This window comes from Lissotriton helveticus, chromosome 3_2 (assembly GCF_964261635.1).
Source record: "Lissotriton helveticus chromosome 3_2, aLisHel1.1, whole genome shotgun sequence".
Lineage (NCBI taxonomy): Eukaryota > Metazoa > Chordata > Amphibia > Caudata > Salamandridae > Lissotriton > Lissotriton helveticus.
In genome coordinates this window covers 502352616-502368982 of record NC_136062.1, presented here as the reverse complement: position 1 = coordinate 502368982, position 16367 = coordinate 502352616, and the positions used below count along the sequence as shown (strand labels likewise).

The 16367-nt window shown below is 51.9% G+C and overlaps 1 long non-coding RNA gene across 1 annotated transcript in view; it reads right to left on the bottom strand.

Annotated features, from left to right (window-relative positions):
- The window catches only part of LOC144826383 (uncharacterized), a 187281-nt gene that overhangs the window by 119481 nt on the left and 51433 nt on the right, over positions 1 to 16367 (bottom strand). The gene's annotated exons all lie outside the window — the stretch shown is intronic.

Genomic DNA, 16367 nt, shown 5'->3' with positions numbered 1-16367 from the left:
AGGGAAGAAGCTGTTTGCAAAGCTCAGGTTCTCCCAACCTCCCTTGGCAGCAGTTATAAGGGGTGGGGAAGAGCTCTGGTGCCAATGTGGAGAAGTCGCCATGGGGGCCTCTCTTCACAACCTCTTGTCCTTGTATATGGACCATCAACACAGCCAACCCTACTTGGTAAAGGAATCAGAGTGTAGGTCTCGCAACAAAGGCTCCAGGCAATCCGAAAATGGAGGGACGCAGGAGGATACTCCATCCTACCCACCATGTGTGTTCCTCCTGTATATGCCCGGTGTGCCCTGTGTGTGCCCACTGTGTGTGCCTCCTGTGTGTAACCCGTGTGTGCCCTGTGTGTGTCCTGTGTGTGCCCTGTGTGTGCCCTGTGTGTACACAGAGTAACTGAATATGACTTTTTAAATGTTCTGAGGACATTAAGGATTGAAATGCTTAAACAGTAGTCTGAAAGAGTATGGAGGCACACACAAGCGAGGACTTGCCTCTTTATTGGGCATATTCTCTAGAACGTGTGATAACCATCGCAAAAGTAACTTAATGCAACTCTCAATATCAGAGTCTATCGTGGGAAAATTACTCTTTGTTAACTAAGTATTCACAACACGGCGGTACCATGCGATAGTCACCAGATAACGCGTCAAATGGCCGCATTAAAATCAACGCCACGCTGCAAAAATGCGAAATACGAACGCAAAAAAAAGCTGCAATGAGGCCAATTGCGATACAAAAATATGCGAAAACCAGCGACAGGCCTGCAATTCACACGCGTCAGGCGGGAAAATCACCATAAAAGCAGAAAAAAACTGACAAACAAATGCCAAACAACAGCGAAGCACAATGGATGTCACCGGCGCAAGTACGGAGGAGATCCAGAACCCCACAAGCCCCCCGGAGGACATGCCTGGGTCCTCGGGGTCAGGGAAGGCCAAGGAGAAGAAGAGTAGGAAGAAGCGGTTCAGTCCGCAGGAAAACAGGATCCTGATAACGGAGGTGGTAGAACACCATCAACAACTGTTCGTCACCTCCACTGTGTCATTGGCAACCAAAAATGGACTATGGCAGTCCATCGTGGACAAGGTGAATGCAGTGGGAGTGCTGAAGACGACAATGAAAGAGGTCAAGAGGCGCTGGAATGATGTCAAGCGCAAAACAAAGCTGAAACTCGCCAACAACCAGAAGGCAGCAATACAGACTGGAGGTTGGAGCCTTGCGCCACAGGAGGAGCTGGACGAGATGGAGGAAATGGTGTCCACAGTCATCAGTGGGGAGACGGTGGCTCTAGTCGAGGGACCGGACACTGCTCAACATAACCGGACACAACAGCACCAGGGTAACGACCAGGGACTGGGGGAAGGTGGGCACAATGGCACACATGCACAATTGAGCTGAGCACATCTGCGGACAAACCATGCTGCAGCGCCCAACTCCCACCAAAAGACCTATTTACCCAAGTATGCAACATCTCAGCATGTATAAGCACAGAAGCCAAAGGCACACCGCATGATAGGGATAAAGGACAGCAAAATCAGAGCTGCAGGGGCAACTCCCCCAAAATGCAGCACATACACATAACATGCAGAGCACATGTTCGCGCTTTACAAATATAGATTTTTTTTTTTACATCAACATTGACAACGATGTGGCACAAACCGCAGCACGTCCACAACAGAACACAGGACATAACTGGTGCCGGCTGGGTGTAGACACTGGCCAATCACAATTTGCATTGCAGGGAAATGTGAGTTGATAATGTACAAGTACAAACACTCACATGTCTGTTGTTGAAATGTCCACTGTCCCCATCAAATAGGCAGCTCCTCTCAAGCAGTCACGATGCACAATCAATCAATCAATCAATCAATCATAACATTTGTATAGCGCACTACTCACCCGGCAGGGTCTCAAGGCGTTTGGGGGGAGGGGTCAGCTGTTGCTCGAATAGCCAGGTCTTGAGTTGTCTCCTGAAGGCGAGATGGTCCTGGGTCAGCCGCAGATGGATGGGGAGGGAGTTCCATGTCTTGGCCGCCAGGTAGGAGAAGGATCTACCTCCGGCGGTGGCTCTTCAGATGCGTGGTACGGCAGCGAGGGCAAGGCTTGTAGAACGTAGCTGGCGGGTGGGCGTGTAGAAGGTCAGGCGGTCGTTGAGGTACTTGGGGCCCAGGTCGTGGAGAGATTTGTGTGCGTGGGTGAGGAGCCTGAACGTAATCCTCTTGCTGACGGGGAGCCAGTGCAGGTCCCTCAGGTGGCTGGAGATGTGGCTGCGTCGGGGGATGTCCAGGATGAGTCAGGCGGAGGCGTTCTGGATGCGTTGGAGTCTTTTCTGTAGCTTGGCTGTGGTTCCGGCGTAGAGGGTGTTTTCGTAGTCCAGTCGGCTGGTGACGAGTGCCTGGGTGACCGTCTTCCTGGTTTCGGTCGGGATCCATCGGAAGATCTTGCGGAGCATGCGTAGGGTGTTGAAGCATGATGAGGAGACGGCGTTGACTTGTCTGGTCATCGAGAGGGAGGAGTCCAGGATGAAGCCCAGGTTACGTGCGTGGTCTGTTGGCTTGGGAGTGGTACCCAGGGCGGGGGGCCACCAGGAGTCGTCCCAGGCGGAGGGCGATGGTCCCAGGATGAGGACTTCCGTCTTGTCTGAGTTCAGTTTCAGGCGGCTGTTCTTCATCCACTCAGCGACGTCTTTCATCCCTTCGTGTAGGCTCGTTCTGGCGGTGGCGGGGTCTCTGGTGAGGGAGAGGATCAGTTGGGTGTCGTCGGCGTAGGAGATGATGTTGAGGTTGTGTTGGCATGCGGTGGCTGCAAGAGGTCTCATGTAGACGTTGAAGAGGGTGGGGCTGAGTGATGATCCTTGCGGTACGCCGCAGATGACTTCGGTGGCCTCGGATCGAAACGGGGGGAGGCGGACTCTCTGTGTTCTTCCGGCGAGGAACGAGATGATCCAATCCAGTGCCTTCTCTTGGATACCGATGTTGCTGAGGCGTTGAACTAGGGTGCGGTGGCAGACGGTGTCGAACGCTGCAGAGAGGTCCAGGAGGATGAGGGCCGCTGTTTCCCCGTTGTCGAGCAGGGTTCTGACGTCGTCGGTGGCTGCGATGAGGGCGGTCTCGGTGCTGTGGTTGGCTCGGAAACCGGACTGCGAGGGGTCGAGGGATCCATTCGTCTCGAGGAAGGCTGTAAGCTGTCTGTTGACGGTCTTCTCGATGACTTTGGCAGGAAAAGGGAGGAGCGAGATGGGGCCAAAGTTCTTGAGGTCGGTGGGGTCCGCTGTTGGTTTCTTCAGTAGGGCGTTGAGCTCGGCATGCTTCCAGCTCTCCGGGAAGGTGGCGGTGTTGAAGGAGGTGTTGATGACGTCCCGGAGTTGGGGTGCGATGATGGAGTCAGCCTTGTTGAAGACGTGGTGGGGGCAGGGGTCGGTTGGAGATCCGGAGTGGATGGTGTTCTTCGTGCGGGCTGTGTCTTCGGTGGTCACCATGGTCCAGGTGCGAAGGGTGGCGGTGGGGGGCGTTGGTTCGACGGTTGGGTGCGTGGATGGTGCGCTGAAGCTGTTGTGGATGTCGGCGATCTTGCGGTGGAAGAACGAGTCGAGAGAGTCGCAGAGATCTTGTGAAGGAGTGATGTCGTTATTGCCGGTGCTGGGGTTGGAGAACTCCTTGACGATGCTGAAGAGTTCCTTGCTGTCGTGGGCGTTGTTGTCCAGTCGTTCCTTCAATGATTTCTTCTTGGCGGTGCGGATAAGCTGGTGGTGCTTGCGGTTGGCATGTTTGAGGGCGGTCATGTTGTCTGTGGTCTGGTCGAGGAGCCAGGCTTTCTCGAGGGTGCGGCAGTTTTTCTTGGAGTCCTTGAGTTCGTCAGTGAACCAGGAGGCTTTCTTGCTTCTGGGTCTGCTGGGAGGGTTCTTTAGTGGCGCGAGGTCGTCGGCACAGGCGGTCAGCCACTGTGTGAAGTTGCGGGCTGCTTCGTTGGGGTTCGTTGTGCTGGCGGGTGGGTTCTGGCTGAGGGAGGAGGAGAGCAGCTCGGCGGTGATCTTGCTCCAGCTCCTGTGAGGAACCTATTGCGGGTGGTGGTGGGTCGTGGTTCTTCTGAAGCTGAAGTGGACGCAGCTGTGGTCGGTCCAGTGGAGTCCGGTTGAGTGGCTGAAGGTGATGTGCTTGCTGGATGAGAAGACGGGGTCAAGCGTGTGGCCGGCGTAGTGGGTGGGGGTGTTGACCAGTTGCTTGAGTCCGAGGTTGGTGAGGTTGTCCAGCAGGGCGGCGGTGTTGCGGTCCTTGTTGTTCTCCAGGTGGAAGTTGAGGTCCCCTAGGAGGATGTAGTCAGCGGAGCGGAGGGCGTGCGGGCTGATGAAATCCGTGATGTCTTCGCTGAATTGTGTACGGGGTCTGTAGACGAGGGTGCCTCTGAGGGTCGTCTTTGGGTCGGTGTGTATCTGGAAGTGGAGGTGCTCGGCGGCGGCAAAGGTGTCGTTGGAGTCGGTCGTGATGCGGATGGTGTTCTTGTGTACGATGGCGATGCCTCCTCCAGTCTGGTTGACGCGGTCTCTCCGGATGATATTATATCCGTCTGGGATGGCGATGGCGATGTTGGGTGCGGAGGAGGTGTTCATCCAGGTTTCTGTGAGGAAGGCGACGTCTAGTGAGGTTGTGTCGAGCAGGTTCCAAAGTTCGATGGCGTGTCTGTGGATGGAGCGGGTGTTGAGCAGGATGCACTTGAGGTGGCTGTTGTTGGTGTTCGGCTTGGTGGCTGTGGTGCAGGTCCGGAGGCAGGTGAACTTGCAGGCTTGACAGGTGAAGGGTCCGTGGGTGCGTCTCGGGGTGGCTCGGTGGCAGGCTCTTGTTCGGTCGGGTTTGAGTGCGATGAGGGTGGCGGCGTCGTAGGTCTGTCGGGGGCCAGGGGTCCTGGCGCTGGGCGCGGGCCAGGCGTGGACGGGCGCAGACGGGCTTGCCTTTGGTGCGCCTTCGGCGTGCCATCGGCGCGCCCGCTGCGCATACGCATGCACTCTGCCATAAATGGAGAGTGGGGGGGCAGGCGGGGGAGGGGCGAGGGAGGGGCAGCTGGGAGGCGGGAGCGGGGTGGCGAGTGGGGGGGGAGCGGTGAGGTGATGCGGAGGGGGCGTGGGTGGGGCCGCGGGGGAGCAGCAGCAGGGAGCGGGGTGGGGCAGGGGAACAGCTGAGACGAGACACGGAGCGAAAATACAAAAGTACAATGGAGACACGGAGCTAAAGTACACAATTACAATGGAGACACGGAGCACAAGTACAACATTACAATGGGCACAGCAGAAGGGCAACAACAGGCGGAGGGGCAGGGGAACACTCTGGGGAGCACAGACGGCAGGGGAGCGATGGTAAAATCAACAAAACACAGGCAAAACACGAATGGCAACAGGCAAACCTTAGCAGGCACGAGAGAGCGGGCAGGGACAGGGGGCCACTCCACACAGGGGCAGAGACTCGGCTTGGCAGCGGTGGCGGGAGGAGCGACCGGGTCTGACCAGGTCAGGTCAGGTCACAGTCAAGCAGTCTAAATGTAAACATGTACAATGTGACAACAAAAAGGTGAACACATTGTTAAACTGCATCTCCTCTTCACATTGCAGAGGGACAATCAACACCTCCTGCAGTACAGCCCAAAGCTCTCTTCTCTGATGACGAAGAGGACCACCACAGCTTCGACTCCGATGCCCTCCAACAGCTCGTGGAGAGCCTCCGCACCCCACCTCCAGGAGCTGGGCAGCCCAGCAGCTATGAGGAGACCCCACCCCCTGCACAGACCACAGCAGGCAGCACCCACCACCATGGCTGCCTCTTAGTGCCCCCATGAAGAATACATGGCCTTCCAATGCCGTGTGTCGGGGTGCCAGGAGCAGCTGGCTGAACAGGTATGGTTGGGCTTTGACTGTATGGCAGACAAACTAGTTGCCATACGTGGGTGTCTAAGTTCCATCAGGGACCACTCACAGTCCCTAATGGACACCCACAGTGTGCTCCATGCTCTCCAATGGCCCATGGCTGACATTGCTGGAGCCTTGACTCAGAGAATAGAACAGCTGCCCAGTCAGAGTGGCTCTAGCAATGTCACACAGGAGTTAGGAAACATGCGGAGGTTAATGGAGAGCATGGAGCGGGCGAATGCGGAAAGAGCGGCTGCCACAGCTGCACACCAGCGAGTGGTAGCTGGATTCCTCAATGACCTCAAAACCATCCTCATGGCATTGCTGCCACAAGGCCTGGCGCTGATGCATGCTGCTGCTACCACTACATCCACACCTCTGGCCCCTGCAGTGTCAGTGCCACACAATGCGACAGACAAACCACCTCTGGCCCCCGAGGTGTCACTACCGCACAGTGCAGGAGACAGAACACCACCACCCACATGTGAGGCACATGAAACTGCAGAGGACGAAGATGTGGATTATTCTGCCTTAGTGGTAAGAAGGACGCAGTAGCAGTAATCTCCGCCATATGGCCGGTTTCAGCTTGGATCTGCCCTCTGCATCACCACCTTCCACTGTCCCCCGATGCACCCTGCGACACTCACCTTGGACCTCGACATGGACTGCCATATACTGTCTGATCGCCAATGACAGAGCATTCAGAGTGCGGACTAAACTCTTCCTCTTTCTTTGGACTTGTCATTCCCTGAAGGACTCTGGCTGGCCCTCCACGGGCCAACATCGTCATGTGGGGTTTGCACGGCCCTGTTCTTCTCCAGATGCAAAACTCCACTGAATGTGCATTAAACATGTATAATCACACAGATGTGTTGTGTCTATGGTCTTTCAACTATGGTAGTATGGATGAATGTAGGGTCATTGAATTCCTCTTACGTCCATATGGCTCATGTCGTTGGACTTGGATCACAGGGTGACACATTGCCGAATGTTGTCCAGGTGACACCGATGCAACAACAGGGAAACACGCATTTGTTACTTCCTTGTCCAGCCTCGTACAGAACCACGCACAGAGCCCCAGGGTCATTGTTCAAACCCTTATGCTGACTGGCATACCCCAGGTCAGCCCACTCCACTTACGCTCACAGGTGGGGACGGCAACGCTACATATCCCAGGTTTGCCCTGTAGTAATCTGCTGATCACAGGTCTAGTTATCAGCATGCTGCAGCCACTCCCTCATGGCTGGTGTACACCCACACCACACCCATCCAGCACACGCCTCACAGTTCATACGACCCTGCCAATAAAAAGGGCCCAACGCACGTGCTCGATGCCATTTCCAACCTCTCTAAGGGTGTATCCGTGTGGTGTTGATATAGGTATGGGGTCCAGGGTCCTGCAACATCACATTTCGCCAGCCCGGGGGTGACATGATGGCGTCTGCACCACAATACCCAATAATAGAGGGTCCATGACTTGCGGGGCACAGACTAGGTGGCACCGGATACATTGTAGCTGGCACTGGCACACCGCCACAGGACGGTGACTTTCAGTGCACTGAGGTAGGGGTACAGAGCTGAGTGGGTGTGCAGCCTGCGATGATGCCCCGGCCTGCTCAGGTTTTGTGTGCCCTGCTGGACCGCAGTGTAGGCCTAAGCCAGTGGACATCAGGGGCCTACCGCCATGTGGTGTCGCCTCCCGGATCACAGAGTTAGTGGCACCTATATGGGCTGAGCAGGTGTGCAGTCTGCGATGATGCCAGGTGCATTGGTATGTCCTCTGCCATGGCGAAATCAAGACCCAGAATCAAAAGTGAGACCTGTGGCGGGGCTGCAAGGTGTGGAGGGTGCCATGCTCGCAGGCTTCGGGCATGTGGCTTGCAGTGGCACGTGGTGGGCCATCACTGCTACACACCAAGGGCCGAAGGTGAGCAGTGAGGCCTGGGTGCACAGGGGCGGGCATGCACCGCTGGACGGCAGGAGGGGCTGGGATGCATCTGCCTGGGTACACAGGGGCGGACAGGCGATGATGGCGTGTGCAATTGTATGTACTTTGCCATTCATGTATCGGGACTCTATCTCAGATGACAGATCTGTTTCAGATGTGGGACCTGGTAAACTGCACTATATACTGGTACGTGGTTGGAGACACACCGGTGGCAGCTGGTGAGCAGTGTGGCCTGGGTGCACATTGTAGGCACTCTCTCAACCTGTCCATCTCTTCTGTTATCTGTGTCTCTCTCCCCCTCTCTATCCGTCTTTCTCTCGCTCCCCCTCTCTGTCCGTCTTTCTCTCGCTCCCTTGTCTGTGATGGCTGCCCTCTGGCTGGAGGCGGAGCTTGCTTTGTCTGTGATGGCCGCCCTCTGGCTGGAGGTGGCACTTGCTCTTGCCCAGAGGGCTGTTCTCTGATTGAGCTCTTGTAGCCCTGTGAGGTACCTAAGGGTGATTTATAGCAGCTAGGGCACTCCATTCGAAACATGACTGAGTGTCCTGTCTGCAATAGTGACGCTCTGGCCCCCCTATATAAGGTCAGGAGGATCATCAGTTGTCTGTTGGCGGAGCCCCACTGGCTCCATTGATGTAAAGCTTCCTCCAATGGTTTGAGGGAGTAAGGGCTATTGGAAGATGAGCATACCTTTGCCTGCCCAAACTATCACCCCTCCACATCCAGAAAGCATCTCCCATGGTACTGGGGTCCCACTTTAGGAGTTTGCTTTTGTAAACCAAAAGGCTGTGAAAGTTTCCTGGACCTTCTTCACAGTTGGCAGCGGCCATCCACCAAAGTTTTAGGGCCTCATTTAGGAAAAGTGACGCATCTCTGAGAGAAAACAGCGGCGCATCACTTTTCATTGCGCCCTCCTTACTACACCAATGATGCCTCATATTTACAGTATGACGCATCGTGTCGCAAGGAGTTACAGATATGTCAGCATGTCAAAAATGACGCATTGCTGGAGTGTGTCACAAAAGTGACGCAACTCCGGCAATGAGTCATTACACATGGGCATGCTGTGAGGCAGGTGTGAGATATTGACTCATTTGCTTCTTAGAAGTGGTGCAGTGAAAGCTTATAGATTTCACTGCGTCACTTCTACAACCCTTTCTTGCGTTGGAACGCCGCATGCATGCATTATACCTGGCGTAGGTATAATGTAGCGCAGAGGTTTACAAAGTGATGCATCTAGGTAGATGCGTCACTTTGTAAATATGGTACAACCAGGCTAATTTTTTCACGCCGCTGGTGTGTCACAAAAAGTGACGCACATGCGGCGCAAAAGTGACGCAAGAGCTCATAAATAAGCCCCTTAGTACCTGAAGAGGACGCGTCATGACGGGGGTTCCGGTGTCCGTAAATAGATCCCCGTAGTCTAGCGGTGATCACCTTAAGTTGGCCAATGGTGGTCAATCAGGGTGGCAGATGTAATGATGGACAGACTATCATCCCTCAGACCCTGGATCTGGCCTGAGCTCCTACAGACAGCCTCTGAGTGAAGTCTGCACCTGCTTGTAGGTGATCTGCTGAGAGGCGGTGGAAGTCCAGCGAGCGATGAATAAAGGAATATGAATGAGAGGAGCCAAGGAATATGGAGGAATCTCAAAGGTGTGTGTCGGGACGTGTGCTGACGAAGCAGCAGTGAGTCCACGCCAAGCAGTGAGTCTACGCCAAGCAGTGCGTCCACCCCAAGCAGTGCGTCTACCCCAAGCAGTGCATCCACCCCAAGCAGTGCGTCCACCCCAACCAGTGCGTCCACCCCAAGCAGTGAGTCCACGCCAAGCAGTGAGTGGATGAAAAAATAGAGACTGTAAACAGGCAGGGGTGGTCACGAGGGGCAGAGTTACTTACAGTTTACACAATGCAGCTCAGTGCAGCCAATCAAGTTGTTTCGTGAATGGGAGAGAGCTGAACAGACCCATATCTACTAAGACGTGGCACTTACCACCTCTCTTCCTATGCTATGGCACTATGTGCTGCCAGGGCCGGACTGGCCATAGCGGGCACTGGGCGTTTTCCCTGTGGACCGCCAGCTTGGGGGTCGGTTTTGGGCCGCTGGTGGTCCGTTTTTGTTATCAGGGCCAGCAGTATCGGCCCCCTGTAACAAAATCGGCCGACACAGGCCCTGCCAAACAGCTCGGCCGCACCCGAAAGGCCGGCCAGCCGAGCAGTCTGCCAGGACCGGTTGCGGTTCGCAGTCCAGCCCTGTGTGCTGCTTAATGCCAACGCAGACACCCTTGCACCATACACCTGCCATAAACCCCTTTGCAAATGCCTCCACACGTATGAAAGGTAACCTTGGTTTACCCCTTGAATGCGCCCCAATATCACAATGGGTCTGGGCGCCAGAGCCTACATTTGGATGAGAACTGAGAGCCCATTCTTTTCAAATGAATGTTCACCTCTTAAACTTTTTTGGTTTACCCAGTTGAAGTGTGTACACAAGCACTTAGGCACGTGTGTGGTATTTTTATAGCGCATCCTGCCACAGGCAGCGGAGCGCGGTAAGCGTCAGAGACGGGCATGACGTCACAAGGGGTAGGAGAGGTAAGGGTCAGAGATGAACATGACGTCAGCAAGGGGTATGAGAGGTGGGTTGTTTGTGCACTGACAATGCACGGCGATGTAGTGCTCTTCAAAGAGGCGCGTCTTCTAGTGTGTGGTTTCAGATTGCATAACAATAGTTCAACATTATTTAAAAAACGTGCGGTATGTTCAGCCTGTTTTCAAGTATTGAATTAAGGAAATGGAAAATGCTTCAAAAACAAACTCAGAAATTCAGAATGTTTACACAGAAACTATAAATCATACTCAGCGCGGTTCCTTCTGGCTCATGTCAACTCTTTTTATTGTGCAGTGGGTCATGTGATATTTTTGAAGAGGTATTTGCAACTATGACTTTCAGGACAAGGTGTCTCAAATTTTCTTTTGAATAAAGGACACTTAGGGGCATATTATCAAGAAACAGCGTTAAAATTATCGCCGCTTTAGTGGCAGGAAACTCGATAATGGGCTTGATAATATGCACTTGTGAATTCCCATCAAGGCCCAGGTTCTGGAGTGAACATGGGCTTCTATTGGAATTCTATAACGCATATTATCAAGCCCATCTTCACTCCGTTCTTGATAATATGCCCCTCATTCTTGAAGTACTGGACTGCCTGAAACAGGCTTGTTTGTATTTCCTGCCCTCAGGGCAGCAGTGAGTGTGTGTGGGGGGAGACACAGGAAGGTTACATTTTCTATTCTAACTCCAGTTCTGGAACATCTGAGGAAAGATACACTTTCTCCCAAATATTCCAGGAGGTGTAATTAGTATTGGAACAACAGCCCTGGGATACAAACAGGGTGGACTGGCCATCTGTCCCAGCAGGCGCTCTCTGGTGGCTTGCAGCCATGTGAGGTGTTTTTAAGCCTCATGGCCCCTGCGTCTATGGCTCTCTCCAGCCTTTGGGGTGGATAGAAGCATTCCAGGGAGACAGGAAAATGTGTTTTAACTTTTTGACTCTCTTACACACTTCTGGTAAGAATTTGAATGATGTGGAATTAAACCTTAAATGTTCATTATTACCTGAATTAGAAAAAGTATAAGACCTTTGTATTCCGACTGCATTAAATACATTTAAAAGGAGTTTGCCCTCACTTTGCTGCTGTCAAATCTCATAGTTTTAATTTTGTTCTCATGGTTTGATGCAAACTTCCTTGAAAACTGTTAGTTGAACAAGACTGTCTGTTGCTTATTAAGCTACAGTACGTTTTCTATATTAAAGGAGTGAATTTGAGTAGAATTGAAATAAATTAACCCAAGATATATGTATAAGAAGGTTAGTCCTCCTCTTTAGTAGAGTCCACCAGTGGAAAATCAGCTGAGGGGTTGCCTCTGTCATGATGCCCTTGAACTGGCAGTAATTCTGTTGGTAGATTCTCCAACAGCAGAAGATTCTCCACCAGCAGGAGATTCTCCATCAGCAGAAGAGTCTCCACCAGCAGGAGATTCTCCATCAGCAGAAGATTCTCCACCAGCAGGAGATTCTCCATCAGCAGAAGGGTCTCCACCAGCAGGAGATTCTCCACCATCAGAAGATTCATCACCAGTAAAAGATGCTCCACCAGCAGGAGATTCTCCATCAGCAGAAGATGTTCCATAGCAGAAGATTATCCACCTGCAGATGATTCTCCACCAGCAGAGATTCTCCATTAACAGAAGATTTTCTACAGCAGAAGATACTCTACCAGCATGAAACTGTCCGCGATCAGAAGATTCTCTACCAACAGAAAATTCATCACCAGCAGGAGATCCATCACTAGTAGAAGATTCTCCACCAGCATGAGATTCTCCACCAGCAGAAGATTCACCACCAGCAGAAGATTCTCCACCAGCAGAAGATTCTCCACCAGCAGAAGATTCTCCACCAGCAGAAGATTCATCACCGGTAGAAGATTCTCCCCCAACAGAAGATTAATCACCAGTAGAAGATTCTCCCCCAGCAGAAGATTCATCACCAGTAGAAAATTCTCCACCAGCAGGAGATTCATCACCAGCAGAAGATTATCCACCAGCAGAAGATTCATCACCAGTAGAAAATTCTCCACCAGCAGGAGATTCTCCACCAGCAGAAGATTCTCCACCAGCAGAAGATTCATCACCAGTAGAAGATTCATCACCAGTAAAAGATTCATCACCAGTAGAAGATTCTCCCCCAGCAGAAGATTCATCACCAGTAGAAAATTATCCACCAGCAGGAGATTCATCACCAGTAGAAAATTCTCCACCAGCAGGAGATTCTCCACGGCAAGCTACATCCTTTCCTGATATTTGGATTTCGTGTCACCTCCCAACACTAACTCAGCCCCCCAGTAGTTTGATCTATCCTGACCTTCTCTGCAGAGTCTCAAAAGCTCTTCTGGAAAGAGCCCCACGGTGACAGTCTGAGACATTCCTCCTCCAGTGCTCAGAAGGTGACCTCCCTGCTAAGGACGCGGACCTCGTGTCCTGTGACCAGGGGGGTGGGGAGACCAGTTGTGTTTGCACCAGGGCTTCTATGCAGTGATGACAGCTTGGGGCGGTAAGAGGGGCACCATCTGCTGCCACCCCTGATGCTCCTGCATCACGTTAGTGACACAGGCAGATAGATCATGGATGTCCACAAAGGCGCCAAAACTCAGCATCAGTTTCAGGGACCAGAAGCCTGCTCGACACAGCCTCATTCCCATGGGGGGGACTCTGATGTTCAACAGTGCCTCTCTTGAGTAGATTTCTGCTTGAGGATTGTAGAAGGACCATGAACCCAAGCAAGTATCCACCCACTGGACATTATAGATTATAAATGGTGGAGCGGTTCCCGATGACCTAGAGGCCAAGTCCCAATAGGGCTCAGATAGACCTTGCACCTTCGACACCCTCGGTATGGCTCCCGTGAGTGTTATCTCACTTGATAGTCCCAAGTTGGCAGGGACATTACAGGATATCTGTGTGCTCAGGAGCGAGGTTGTTCCAGGAATAGTCCTCTCCAATAGGATGGTAATCAGGAATAGCCTCGATCTAGAAAAGTGTATAAGTCATTGTTACTCTGGGTGGATCCCGCCCCAAGCCAGGGGACTTGCAGCTTCATTTATTTGTCTAGTGTCCTGTTGGATTTCTCCTACACTTGGGAGGGGGGGTTAATTGGGGTGTCTAACCTTCTAATCACCCACAGATGGGTTCCATGCTAAGTCCTTGACTTCATGATTTTCCAATGGAGGGTGGTTGAGCATTTGTGGCTCTGGGCTTACACTAAGGATGGGCTGGAGTACATTTGCGATGTCTGTATGCCTTGGTTGGGGTTGTAGAGATCTCCCTCCTGACCTAGGTCCCCGGTGCACATGGCGTCTCAGCTCTCAAGGAGGGAGTTTAAATCATTCTCCTATAGGTGAAGAGGATCCCTTCAGTCGAGGAGCAGGGATGTTCCTAGGGATTGTCTGCACTGTAAGTCCATCGGTGGAGGCGGGGTCCCGCTGAGACGAGCATGACTGCAAGTTGGGGAACGTGTGAGCCAATTGACCATGCTGTTGGTAATATTGTTGATTTGTTTTAGAAAGGATTTCCAAGGAAAAGATGTTGTGGTGCATTTCTAAAGTCTTATGACATGAAGTAGAGCCACATTAAGCAGGAGGGGGGCACAGACCTCACTTCTGGGCCAGTGTTAGCCCTACTTTGACTAGGGCTTGTTGGGCCACTCAAGGCCATTGTTCAAGATTGAAAGCCAGATTTATGTACAGATGGATGGGCGACCAAACAGTTTTATGTTTATTATATTTTCAGAAAGAAAATCCTGTATGTGGATTCTCGTTTTGAAACTAAAACAAAGTCCCATTGCCATGGGAGTGATGTCCCATGGAGGGGGGAGGGGGCATTATTCACATAGCACTGCCCCTCTCCACCCGAGTTTTCCTGGCAGTGGCAGACAGTAAAAAATGGTTGCATGTCCACCTATCCTGATTGGCGGGCGGACATGTAGCCATCTCTCTGACGGCCGTTACTCCATCAGGCCATCGGCGAGGTTTGACTATGGCAGTGACAGAGTAGTCACCCCCGTAGCCAAACTGAAGACCGCTCGTATTCAAATCGAGCAAGCGGATCTTCATGTTGGAGGTATGTAACCTCCGTCGCTATTGCGATGGAGTATACATTCCACCAACATTTACATCAGGCCCTCAGTCGCTGGTGCGGGAATAAACATGCTATGTTTTGTGGAGCCAGCCTCCCTACTCACTTCAGAGTTATCTTTGATTCCAAGAGTCTTTGCACTTAAAGCATAATTTAGACCAGCTACCTTAACCCAATCAATCATTCAATCAACCAATTAGTACATTTGTAGTGCACTACTTCTCACCCAGGAGTGTATCCAGGCGTTGGATAACCCGAGCCCAGCTCTTGTCTAGTTTGCTACGTGTTAACCTCCTAATACACGTGGTACCCGAAGAAAGTGCTCATTGGTGTTACTAGTGATCGCGGAGAGGTGGCCACGCCAGCCCAATACTGCTAAGAGCTAGTGATTTGAACTTGTCAGCCCTCATGAACAGAGTCAGCTGTAGGCATGGTGTCCCCTGCAGATGCAATAAAATAGGGGGAGATCTTCTGTAGGTATCTGTGATTTATTTTGATCCAAGGAGATTCATTGAAAGGTGCCTGCGTCTCTTACATTGAATGTGAACCCCTCCACAAGTCATTTAAATTGCTTACAAGGGATGATGCAATTATGCACCAGGAAGGGCCAAATTATGTGGTAAAAAACACAATTACCCAGATTTCCCATGCCTGCGTGTGCCAGTACATACGTCTGTATTATGTTCGCTAGATGCAATGTTTAAAATACCACTAGCTGGACTATCGTTGGTGCCCCTAGAATCCGCTTCAAATGGGGCACACATTAATTCACAGATAAATTGGTGCTTCACCTGGGCACTCAGAATAAGGCATTAAATGGAAAGGGGAGCTGTCGCTCTCATGGAATGGACGCTCTGCGACTTTATGGTAGATTAACGTGCTCTGTTAAAATGAAGTAGCAGCCCCTTGTACTATGAAGTGGTGGAGCGGAGGAGGGAGAACACAAACTAAAAAATTATATATAAAAAAAAGCACCTTCCTGCTCCAACAGCCGCCGCCTTGCTCCCAATCCCTGCGTCCCATCCAGCAACTGCGGCAAACTTCACAGGCCCCCTGCTTCCATACTATTCCTGGCATGTGAGCAGCCTTGGGATTGGTCTGAGGGCCGCGGTTCGGCGCTCAGACCTAGGCTGGGAGCCTGGGTTTGTTTCTCCACCCGGCTGTCAACACAGCTTGGGTGGACAAATGCCAAGTGCCCATGACGGTTTGTCCGGCCTCAGAGGGTCAGCCAAACCATCATGCGCACTTGGCGGTGTCTACCATGCCCCCTACTCCCTGGTACTACAGTGTCAGAATGGAAGGCCACGCCCCTCCCTCACCTTGCAGCTGTAGGACGAAAAATAAAATGGTAATAAAAATGTTTTATGATCATTTTATTCATATCCTTTTCCTCTCCTGGTCTTCAAGAGGGGGCAACACTCCCCTGCCACAATAGAGTAGGCCCCCTGGCTAAAATGTAAACAACTGCTCAATCTTCACCGTTTGTTGACCAGATATAATTTCGATCTGCAAATCCCTTAAAAAACAACGTCCCTACTTAGTCATCAGTGACAGGAATATTCACTCAGCCCCTAAAGTTACATTTTGTTATTATTAATAATATTATTATAATAAAAGTATGGACACTGCTCGTTTTTCGAACTGTATGTATCTAGAGCGTACTCATTTCACAAGGATAACTTTTTAGGTTGAGCCTGTAACAGCCCTTGCGCTGTTCTGGCGAAGACTTTATGTAAGGGCTTTGAGAAATCACTCCAGAGGCTTGCACACACTCCTGCGTGTGCTTTTTGTGTTGTCCCTGGATATTGGCCTATTCGTGTGTCTTTTTTACAAAGACAGC